The sequence below is a fragment of the Rhinopithecus bieti genome, unplaced genomic scaffold, assembly GCF_001698545.2.
Source record: "Rhinopithecus bieti isolate Rb0 unplaced genomic scaffold, ASM169854v2 scaffold_44368, whole genome shotgun sequence".
In the NCBI taxonomy this organism is placed as follows: Eukaryota; Metazoa; Chordata; class Mammalia; order Primates; family Cercopithecidae; genus Rhinopithecus; species Rhinopithecus bieti.
In genome coordinates, this window is record NW_016817889.1 from 485888 (window position 1) to 497822 (window position 11935).

An 11935-nucleotide genomic window follows, 5' to 3' on the forward strand; every position below is an offset into this window, starting at 1 on the left:
CCTTCGTCCGCATACTAGTGAGGGGCGCCGGCCGACAGCCAGCCCGGGACCCAGCGCCCCACCCGCCCCGGCGCCGCGCTCGCGCCCATTCAGCCGGGGCCGCCGCTCCCCGTGCAGATGCGGAGGAGGGGCGCGTGGGCGGGGTCTGGCGTCACGAGGGTGCGGAAGGCCAATCGGAGAGCACGATGACTCAGCGGAGGCCCCGCCCCCGGGCTCGCGGCCCGTCCGCCCTGCGGTGCAGTGGGCACTGCCGGAGTAGGGCGCCCCCTGCAGGGACGCACCCGGGGCGGGGGCCGGGCTGGGGTGAGTCCTTGGTTCTGGAGAGGAAATGATAAACAGTTTGTAAAAGCATAAATATTCGTGAAAATAAAAAAATTCAGGAAGGAAACAAAGCTTAAGGCAATGATTGATAGGTTATTTTTTGGACACAGCTGAGCGTATACTGTGCGCCTGCAACTTTCCGGTGCTTTCGGACCGGAGTCCAGTGAAGCCAGTCAAGTCGGTCGACTTCCTTTCAGAGCGGCAGACCCAGCACCGCGGCCGTGTGCCTGTGATCCCTTTCTGGGTTTGAAAAAGAAGATCCTAGACACCGAGCCAAATATGTTTGCATAAACCGGGAGCCTCGTCGCTCTTTTTTGTAACAGCTTGGCGCAGGGCAACTGGTTTGGAGATGTCTCTCTTCTTCCCTTGGTGGGGGTGCCGGAAAAAAAAGTGCTGCCTGGGCGATCGAGGTTGGGGCAAAAGCGTTGCGAAGGAAACGGTGGGAGGACTCTACTTTCACACCTCCCAAAAGGGTTTTACCATAAGACTATTTCTGGATTGTTCTAACGTGAGGATAGTGGGAGCATTTTGAAAACATTGGAGGAAAACCTGTCACTGGGCGATTTAAATCCGGTAAGTTGGCCGAGGCTAGCCAGGCAGAGCAGCTGCCGGGGTCAGCGACAGCTGACCCTCGCAGCTGAATACCTTGCCCTCTTAATCTTGGAGATCAGCCCAAGGTCCATGTGTTACAGGAAAGGGGTCCCGATCTAGACCCCAAGAGAGTGTTCTTGGATCTCATGCAAGAAACAATTCAGAGCAAGTCCACAGTGCAAAGTAAAAGCAAGTTTATTAAGAAAGTAAAGTGGTGTCTGGGCACGGTGGCTCACGCGTAATCCCGGCACTTTGGGAGCCTGAGACGACAGATCACCTGATGTCAGGAGTTCCAGACCAGCTGGCCAACATGGCAAAACCCCGTCTCTACTAGAAATACAAAAATTAGCCGGGCGTGGTGGCGCAAGCCTGTTGTCTCAGGTACTCACGAGGCTGAGGCAGGAGAATCGCTTGAACCCGGGAGGCAGAGGTTACAGTGAGCCGAGATCGCCACTGCACTCCAGCAGGGCATTCCTGAAAATAAGAGGAGGGACGTATCCAACTAAGGTACAATGCTTGTAATGCTTGTATATGTGGGGAGATGTCTTCTGCTACAAGGGTTTGTGATAAAGGATTAATTTTCCTAATTACCATATTTTGCAATAATCAATGTTATTATTTTTAAAGCAAAATTAGGAATGCCTTTGTTCTCCAGATATCAGGATATCTGGACACTCTCAAGTCTGGGTCTGTTTAGTAAGCATTATTAATTTGTTCTCTTAACCATAAACATCTAGAGGCCAGGAATGCCTATCTTTCAGGGAATGCAGCCTAGCAAGTCCCAGCCTCATTTTTCTAGTCTTCACTCAAAATGGAGGCCTCTGGTTTAAATGCCTCTGACACATGTGCTTGATGCAACACTCTTTACCTCTCTCTGTCTCCCCTGCCCCTACCCTTCTCTTCCAGATTCCCCTTGTCTGCAAAGCCAGGCCTGATAGCATTATGGCTGCCATGAGAGTCAGCACTATCCCAGCTTCCAAGGATGGGTGTAAGGTGGGGGTGAGGAAGAAAAGGAGCTTGAAGCTACCTCCTGCCCTGGCATCACAAGACATCTGTCAAGCCCTTACTACCTCATTCACTCCACTCACATTAGGTTGACCCTCTTGGGCAGCAAGACAAGTAGGCCCCCAAACTTCCACTTCACCAGCCACAGAGACATCCTTAGCTATTATTCTGGATTAAGGCAGAGATCTCCAAACAGCAGACTAAGATCAGCCTTTAGATCTCAAAGCCTTACTGGTATCCCTCCAAGTCAGTGGCTGATCTCAGAGAAGCTTCTGGATAGTGACTAGCAAAGAGTCACTCAGGCTACTTACAAATCCAGGACAGCAACACTTTTTTTTTTTTTTTAAGAGACAGAGTCTCACTTTGTCACCCAGGTTGGAGTGCAGTGGCATGATCTCGGCTCACTGCAACCTCCACCTTCTGGGTGCAAGCAATTCTCCTGCCTCAGCCTCCTGAGTAGCTGGGATTACAGGCAAGGGTCACCACACTCAGCTAATTTTCATATTTTTAGAAGAGATAGGGTTTCACCATGTTGGCCAGGCTGGTCTCGTACTCCTGACCTCAAGTGATCCTCCTGCCTCAGCCTCCCACAGTGCTGGGATTACAGGAGTGAGCCACCGTGCCTGGCCTAATTCTTTACTTATGCTGATTGCTTTGGTCATTCTCATAGCAGGCCTTGTGGTTGCCCCCAACATCCATCCACCCTCCTCCTTTGTGATATAACATACCTTTTAAGTGAGTTTACCACAGTCTATGACAGGGTTCTGATTGGTCTAAGCCAGGGTTCTCAAGATATGGTCCAAAGACCTCTGGCAGTCCCTGAGGACCTTTCAGGGGAACTCTGAAATCAAAACTATCTCATAATAATCTAAGACATCAGTTACCTTCTTGACTGACAGCACAAAAACAAAGGTGGGCCAAACAACTGGTACCTTCAGAAATCAAGGCAGTGGCAGCAAAATTATTAAAATCTGAAAACTTGAGTCATGGCTTTTTTTTTTTTTTAGATGGAATTTCACTCTTATTGCCCGGGCTGGAGTGCAATGGCACAATCTCAGCTTACTGCAACCTTCACCTCTTGGGTTCAAGCAATTCTTCTGCCTCATCCTTCCGAGTAGCCGAGATTACAGGGACCTGCCACCACGCCTGGCTAATTTTTGGATTTTTGGTAGAGACAGGGGTTTCACCATGTTGGCCAGGCTGATCTTGAACTCCTGTCCTCAGGTGATCCACCTGCCTCGGCCTCCCAAAGTGGAGTCACGGATTTTTATTATTTAATATGACAAAACGAAAACTACACGTAAAGTACTTTTGCTGCAAACAGATGTAAGATAGTTGTCTATGTAACATGGTTGTCTAAGTGAGATCATTTTCTAACTTAAAAAAGCACATGTGCAATTGTTTGAATTGCAAGCTGAACTTGCTGTTTTCTTTATGGAACACCATTTTACTTGAGAAAATGTCTGATAAACTATGATTATTCTGACTTGGGTATTTGGTACGTATTTTCTTGAAAATGAACTAAATGAGCCTGTGTCTTCAAGGAAAACAATGGACTATTTGTTGCCAATGATGAAAAAATTCCAACTTTCCAAGAGAAATTTAGAATTTTGGAAAACGTGCATCACCATGAGCTTGACAGCTTCTCAATATTTAAGGCCTTTCTGATGAGCTCAATGGTGACATTAATGAATGTGATTTTTGGATACTGGATAATGTATAACAACTACATTTACCCAGTGAATCATTACCTTCCAAATGGTTAACACATGATGTTACAATGTCATCCATGAGTAAAGATCCATTTAAAGTACAAGGCAGACAATGGATTTTAATTTAACAATAGAAGTTTACAGAGAAGTTTTCAGATTCCACAGTGCAAAAAACATTTAAAAACAACCTCTTGTAGAGTTTTGGTGTAGTATCAAAGACAAATATTCACAATTATCTTAAAAGGCGATTAAAATACTCATAACTTTCCAATTACAAATCAATGTGAGGCCGGGTTTTCTTCATGTGCTACAACCAAAATAATTTGCAACAGATTGAATACAGAAGCAGATATAAAAATCCAGCAGTCTTCTGTTAAGCTAGACTTAAAGAGACTTCCAAATTTTTTTTTTTTTTTTTTTTTTTTTTTAAAAAAAAACAACAACTTACTATCACATTTGGGATTCAGTAAAAGAAAAGAAAAGAAAAGAAAGTCATTTTCTCACTAATCTTTTGTTTTGGGAAATAGTAGCTTTTGTTTTGTTTTGAGACGGGGTCTTTTTCTGTCGCCCAGGCATGGGTGATATGCAGTGGCATGATCACAGCTGACTTGAAGCCTCACAAGACATCTGTTAAGCCCTTACTACCTCATTCACTCCACTCACATTAGGTTGACCCACTTGGGGAGCAAGACAAGCAGACCCCCAAACTTCCTTTTCACCAGCCACAGAGACATCCTTAGCTATTATAGCTATTATTCTGGATTAAGACAGAGATCTCGGAACAGCAGACTAAGATCAGCCTCCACATCTCAAAGCTTTACTGGTATCTCTCCAAGTCAGTGGCTGATCTCAGAGAAGCTTCTGAATAGTGACTAGCAAAGAGTCACTCAGGCTACTTACAAATCCAGGACAGCAACAGCAACACTTTTTTTTTTTTTTTTTTTTTTTAGAGATAGAGTCTCACTCTGTTACCCAGGCTGGAGTGCAGTGGCACGATCTCGGCTCACTGCAGCCTCCACCTCCTGGGCTCAAGCAATCCTCCTACCTCAGCCTCCCTCAAGTAGCTGGAACTACAGGTACCCAACACCATGCCAGGCTAATTTCTAATTTTTTGTGGAGACAGTGGTCTCCCTCTGTTGCCCAGGCTGGCCTCAAACTCCTGGGCTCAAGTGTTCCTCCTGCCTGGGCCTCCCAAAGTGCTGGGATCACAGATGTGAGCCACTGCATGCAGCCAAAACCAGTTATTTTTTGGCTGGGTGCAGTGGCTCGCACCTGTGATCCTAGCACTTTGGGAAGCCAAAGTGGGCAGATTACTTGAGGTCAGGAGTTTGAGACCAGCCTGGCCAACATGGTGAAACGCTGTCTCTACTAAAAGTACAAAAAATCAGCTGGGCGTGGTGGCATGTGCCTGTAATCCCAGCTACTCAGGAGACTGAGGCAGAAAAATTGCTTGAATCTGGGAAGCAGAGGTTGCAGTAAGCCAAGATCACGCCACTGCACTCCAGCCTGGGTGACAGAGCAAAACTCTGTCTAAAAAAAAAAGAAAGTTATTTTTATCAATATATATTAACATGCAATGGTTTTATTATTATTATTATTTTATTTATTTATTTTTTACTTGAGACAGTCTTGCTCTGCCACCCAGACTGGAGTGCAATGGTACAATCATGGCTCACTGCAACCTCCACCTCCCAGGTTCAGGTGATTCTCCCGCCTTAGCCTCCAGAAGTAGCTGGGATTACAGGCACATACCACCACGCCCAGCTAATTTTTGTATTTTTAGTACAGATGGGGTTTCACCATGTTGGCCAGGCTGGTCACGAGCTCCGGACCTCAGGTGATCCACCCCTCTCGGCCTCCCAAAGTGCTGGGATTATAGGCGTGAGCCACCATGCCCAGCCAGATTTATTATTTTAATGACTTAATAAATATTTTAAATTTTAAATATTTAAATTAAATATTTAAAACTTTCTCAGTATTAATTTCTAATTTGGCAAATATCAAGAGAAAGACTGTGTTAAAAAGATTTTTTGGGATCCTCAGTAATTTCTAGGTGTGTAAATTGATCCTGAGACCAGAGTTTGAGACTTAATGGTCTCAGCCACCCAGAGTAGCCCGTTGCCCCATCCTCCTTGCCACTAGGAATGGTTCATGGGTAGCCATAGGAACCACATTGATCCAATCAGAGGAAGTCTCAGGAATTTATTAGATGCTGGGGGAGAGATGCTTTCATGTTCTGCTAGATAAGAACCAGGCAGTAAGTAGCCTCAGAAGCTGTTGATAAGACAGACATCTTGGACTACAAGAAGAGCTTATTTTAGGAAGAAAGTAATGCTATGTGAAGCAGAAGACCACGGTTAGAAAGAAACCATTTCCTTTATGACATATATGAGTCACTATATCAAACCAGTCCTGAAGTCCATCTTGCCTCTGTACATTTCAGTTGTATGAGATAGGAAGTTCCTTTGTGGTTTCAACTAGCCAACCCCAGGTGCCCCAACTGATTTGCCATGTACCTACTTATGCAACACAAGTTGCAATGATGAAATGAGGCTGGAAGGCAGAGAAGAGTCCAGGAGGAAAGTACCTAACTCAGACAAATGGGATCTTCGTGGCATATGATCATAAATAGCAAGATTATAGCAGATTTTACTTCTTGTTTTATTTTGTTTTCTGTGTTTCCCGTATTGGACAACATGCATATGTATTGCTTTTACACTGAGGAAAAATTGGAACCTATATTATTACTTTTTCTGATAGTACGATGACTGGCAGTGCAATATTAGAGAACAGGTTGGGGAATGGGATATGGCAATAGAACTCTAAGGCTAGAACTGCTAGCAGGGAAGAAAGAAGATTTGTAAGGGATGCAGATGGGCCCCAAAACCAAACTTACTTTCCTTTACAGCTTTGCCAAGAGCCAACCTCAAAGATTCCAGGGGATGGACAAGAATCCCCAAAGGTTAAGAAATCATTAATTGTGCCTCAGTCTAATTGGCTGGAATATTTGCAGGAAAAAAAATATGGCCAATGTGAAGATCATATGTCAATACTGGAAAAGATTTAGGATATAATATTAAATGAAAAAAATAAAAAAGGCAACACAGATCGTATGCAAACATCTATCATGTGGCCAAAAACTGGAAGATAATTTGGAAAAAAGAAAATAGTTGTGTTAGGGTGGTGGGATCACAAATAATCTTTCTTCCTTTTTAGCAAATCTGTTTTAATGTTGTTATAATGTTGTTTTTTGCAATAAGTAAAAATGTAGGGAGTCATTGGTTCAAATTATTGAGGTCTCAGAGGCCTCTCCAGATGGCCTGTTTCTTTTTGTCTGCCAAATGGCTCTCACCCCATACCAAGACAGAAGCTGTGCCTTCCCTGAGAGCCCAGTGTCTTTGAAACTGTTAGGGGTGATGCTGATGTGACTGTTTTGTAGGTGGCCAGAAGGAAAGGAGGGAAGAAAGATGTTGGTGGCAGCCAAGACCGAGGATGTCTGTGAGGCAGGAGGGGTGAGAGGTCCCTTGCCCTGTGATATAACCTTTTTGTGTTGGAGTTTCGGGCCCAGGTTACTTACTGAAGCATTGTCTTTTTCTGTTGGACTCCCGCCTGGTCCCCCTGAGAGGCTGTCTCTTCCGCAGGCCCTCAGGAGCTGGAGCACAGCTGCAGCCAACAGAACACAGGCTCTGTCTGCTGCCCTGAAGCACAAAATAAGTTGGTCTCTTGAGGTTTTTCTAGGAATGTTTTCCTGTGAGCAATCACAGGAGAAGTGGGAGTAAAAGAAACAAAGGAGGGAAAAAGACGACACAAAAACATCATGGGAAGGCTGGTAGTTGGCAGAAGAGGCTCAGATTGAGGAAAGAATCCCTCGTGGAATGAATTCTTCTGGAAGTGGAGAGACACATATTAACATATCCAGGCACATCTTCAGACCGCCCTTCTGTCTGTCCCTCACCCATATATTGATTCTACAAACATTTGCTGAGAGCCTGTTATATGTGAGGCGTCATGCTAAGTGCATAACATAAATTACTTCATTTTATCTTCACAGTATCCCTTTAAGGTAGGGTCTCATATCCCCATATCTTACCCAAGGAGCCTGAGGCTTTGAGAAACTTAAGGAGATAAAATAACCTGCCCAGGGTCACAAAGTTAGGATTCAAACCCAGGATGTCAGAGTCCAGAGCCTGTTACCAGTAGAAGGTCCTGACGAGTCAGTAGTCATCCAGGTTCCTGGCATTTTGAACAAAGAATTGGACAAAATGCACAAACAAAGCAACAAAAGAATGAAGCAAAGAAAGCACAGATTTATTGAAATGAAAGTATGCTCCATAGAGTGGGAACAGCCCGAGTGAATGGCTCAAGAGGGTTGGTTCCAGAATTTTCTGGGGTTTAAATACCCTCCAGAGGTTTCCCACTGGTTACTTAGTTATACCCTATGAAAATGAAGGAGTGAACCATGACCACTCTGGTTGCAGGAGAGGACCAATCAGAGGTACTTTCCATTTTTCATCTGTGTTGCAGTGCTGAGGGAGTAGCCTCTAATCCTTTTGTTACTTGGATGTGGAGAGGTGGGGTTTTCCATTTGATTCAATTTTAGGAAGTCAATGCAAATCAGTCTTAGGTTCCCTGCCTCCAGACCTTATTCTCCTGCCTCAAGCCTACCTAAATGATAGGGTTTGGCTGTGTCCCCACCCAAACCTCATCTTGAATTGTAGCTCCCATAATTCCTACATGTTGTTGGAGAGACCCAGTGGGAGATAACTGAATCATGGGGGCAGTTTCCCCCATATTGTTCTTGTGGTAGTGAAGAACTCTCATGAGATCTGGTGGTTTTATAAGGGGAAACCCCTTTCACTTGGTTCTCATTCTCTCTTATCTGCTGCCGTGTAAGACGTGCCTTTCACCTTCCAATGTGATTGTAAGGCCTCCCCAGCCACATGGAACTGTGAGTTCATTAAACCTCTTTTTCTTATAAATTACCCAGTCATGGGTATTTCTTTATCAGCAGCATGGAAACAGACAAATACACTAAGACATAGTCCTCACCCTGAAGGAGCAAATGATCTAACAGAAGAGAAAGACACTTCAAACAAGCAAACAAGCAAACAAACAAACAAACAAAACCAGTAAAACAACAAGATATAAGAGAAAAACTACTAACAAAGAGCCAAAGGCAGGGTGCAGTGGCTCACTCCTGCAATCTCAGCACTTTGGGAGGCCGAGATGGGAGGATCGCTTGAGCCCAAGAGTTCGAGACTAGCCTGGGCAATATAGTGAGACCTCATCTCTACAAAAAATACAAAAAATTAGCTGAGTGTGGTGGCTCACATGTGTGGTCCCAGCTACTTGGGAGGCAGAGGCAGGAGGATTGCTTGAGGAGGTTGAGGCTGCAGTGAGCCATGATCAAACCACTGCACTCCAGCCTGGGTGACAGAGTGAGACCCTGTCCTCCCACCCCCCAAAAAAGAGCCCTGGGAGCTTCAGGGGCACAGCAGAATCTGTCTTGGAGCTCAAGGCCACCTTGATTTTGAAGACTGATTTTGAAGGATAAGGTAGGTATATTGATAGGTATATTAGTTTCAGGCTATATTCATTTTCTGTTTCTGTGTAGCACATTACCACAAATTAGATTAAAACAACACATCTTTATTATCTGACAGTTTAAGTCAGGTACAGTGTAACTGGATTCTCCACCCAGGGGCTCACATGACTGAAACTGTTACCAAAATACTAAGGCTTTGGTCGAAGTCCCACTACTCCCAACACAGAAAGCCAATCACTGAGACAACAAGTATTGTCAGTGAAGAACGCTTTAGTCTGTAGCTGCAGCCAAGGAGATGAGAGATCAGTCTCAAATCTATTTCCCTGACCTACTAAAATTAGGGGTTTAGGCTGGGTGCAGTGGCTCATGCCTGTAATCCCAGCACTTTGAGAGGCCGAGGCAGGCAGATCACCTGAGGTCAGGAGTTCAAGACCAGCCTGGTCAATGTGGCGAAACCCTGTCTCTACTAAAAACACAAAAAGTAGCTAGGCATGATGGCATGTGCCTGTAGTCCCAGCTACTTGGGAGGCTGAGGCAGGAGAATTGCTTGAATCCAGGAGGTGGAGGTTGCAGTGAGCCGAGATTGTGCCATTTTGCTCCAGCCTGAGTGACAAGAGCTAAACTCCATCTCAAAATAAATAAATAGATAAAAATAAATAAATAAAATTAGGGATTTAAATAGCAGGGAAGAAATGTAACCATGCGTGTGAAAATAGGAATTAGAAAGGGGTAAGGAAGAGGACTTGGTCAACAGGAAGCAAGTGGTCTTCTGGCAGATAAGGGGTCTGGCATCTCATTGTCCAGATTCAGTGATATGTAAGTTTCTGTTCCTTGATACTATTTGGAAGGCCCGATGGTTTCCAGAGAAAGGAACTCAGATTAAGAGAGGAGACCACCCCTCATATTGTCTTATGCTCAGTTTCTGCCTCCAAAGAAAGAAGAAGTAAAAACTATAAGGCAGAAATGAAATCCATGGACAGAGAGCTTGGCGCCGTGCCCTGGGCCTGGTAGTTAAAGATCAACCCCTGACCTAATTGGTTCTGTTATCTATAGATTCCAGACACTGTATGGAAGAGCATTGTAAAGATCCCTGTCCTGTTCTGTTTTGTTCTGATTACTGGTGCATGCAGCCTCCAGTCACATACCCCCTGCTTGGCTCAATCGATCATGACCCTCTCATGCAGACCCCCTTAGAGTTGTGAGCCCTTAAAAGGGACAGGAATTGCTTACTCAGAGAGCTTGGCTCTTGAGACAGGAGTCTTGCCAATGCTCCTGGCCGAATAAACTCCTTCATTCTTTAATTCGGTGTCTAAGGAGTTTTGTCTGCAGCTCATCCTGCTATGTTTCTTGGTTCCCTGGCCAGGAAGCGAGGTGATTGGTGGATGGTTGAGGCAACTCCTTAGGTGGCTTTAGCCTGCCCTGTGGAATATCCCTGCAGGGGACTCCGACCAGCCGGAGCAACACAGATTCTGAGAGCGCTCCTGGGTAGGCAATTGCCCCAGTGGGACGCCTTGGCAGAGCAGTGTGTGGCAGCCCCCGTGGAGGATCAACACAGTGGCTGAACACCAGGAAGGAAGTGGTACTTGGAGTCCAGACATCTGAAACTTGGTAAGACTAGTCTTGAGAACTTGCCCATTCCATTCAAGTGGCAGCGGGGCCTGATCACCCACAGTGTGCACTTAAAAGCACAAAGTGCCTTTACTGGCACTTTGATTTTGGTTTTGGTTTTGACTTGGTTTGAATTTCTTGACAGGACTGGTCTTGGGAACCTGCCCACTCCATTTGAGTGGAAGCATGGCCTGATCACCCATGGCATGCCTTTATCAGCACTTTGGTTTTGGTTTTGGTTTTGGTTTTGACTTGGTTTAAATTGCTTGATGGGACTGATCTTGGGAACTTGCCTACTCCATTTGGGTGGAACTGTGGCCTGATCACCCACGGTGTGCCTGTACCGGCACTTTGGCTTTTGTTTTTGACTTGACTTGGATTGCTTGATGCTTTGGTTTTGGCTTTGACTTGGCTTGGATTTCTGGATACTCTGATTTTGGTTTTGATTTTGGTTTGGTGTAAACTGCAAAAGTGTGTGTGTGGCCTTTTTACCTGTTCTTTGTTTTGGGGTGTGCGTGTGGTGTGAGCGTGGTGTTTTGTCTCAAAGAAGCACGGGTGAGGCACAAATAAGCCCACCCTATTAGGAACTATGTCGAAAAATTTCAAGAAAGGATTTAAGGGAGACTATGGATTACTATGACACCAGGAAAACTTAAAACTTTGTGTAAATAGACTTGCCAGCATTAGAGGTAGGTTGGCCATCAGAAGGAAGCCTGGACAGGTCCCTTGTTTCAAAGGTATGGCACAAAGTAACCTGTAAAGCCAGGGCACCCAGACCAGTTCCCGTGCACAGATGCTTCATTACAGCTGGCTTTAGATCTCTCCACAGTGCTTTAGAGAACTGCAGCATAAGCGAGGCAGAGAGAGAGAGAGGAAGAGACAGAGGCAAAGGGAAAGTCAAAGAGAGAAAGACAAAGTCAAAGAGAGAAAGAAGGAGAGAAAGAGAGATATATACAAGTAGTTAAGAAAAAAAAAAAAACAGTGTACCCTATTCTTTTAAAAGCCAAGGTAAATTTAAAATCTATAATTGATAATTGAAGGTATTCTCCATAACCCCATAGTGCTCCAATACTACTTTGTTGTCAGTGTAAACAAGGGTGTATCCTGAAAGCACTGAGGCCTTCCTATCAAAAACCCTTAACCCAGTAACCCG

General features: G+C 44.9%; 1 protein-coding gene and 1 long non-coding RNA gene across 2 annotated transcripts in view; one reads left to right on the forward strand and one right to left on the reverse strand.

Moving 5' to 3' along the window:
- ST3GAL5 (ST3 beta-galactoside alpha-2,3-sialyltransferase 5) overlaps positions 1-11935 on the reverse strand; it is an 84376-nt gene that overhangs the window by 57870 nt on the left and 14571 nt on the right. The window lies entirely within an intron of this gene.
- On the forward strand, positions 7-5647 carry LOC108518138 (uncharacterized). The gene is made up of 3 exons (XR_001882301.1): positions 7-894; positions 2266-2297; positions 5099-5647. It is a non-coding gene; the product is annotated as an uncharacterized LOC108518138 (long non-coding RNA).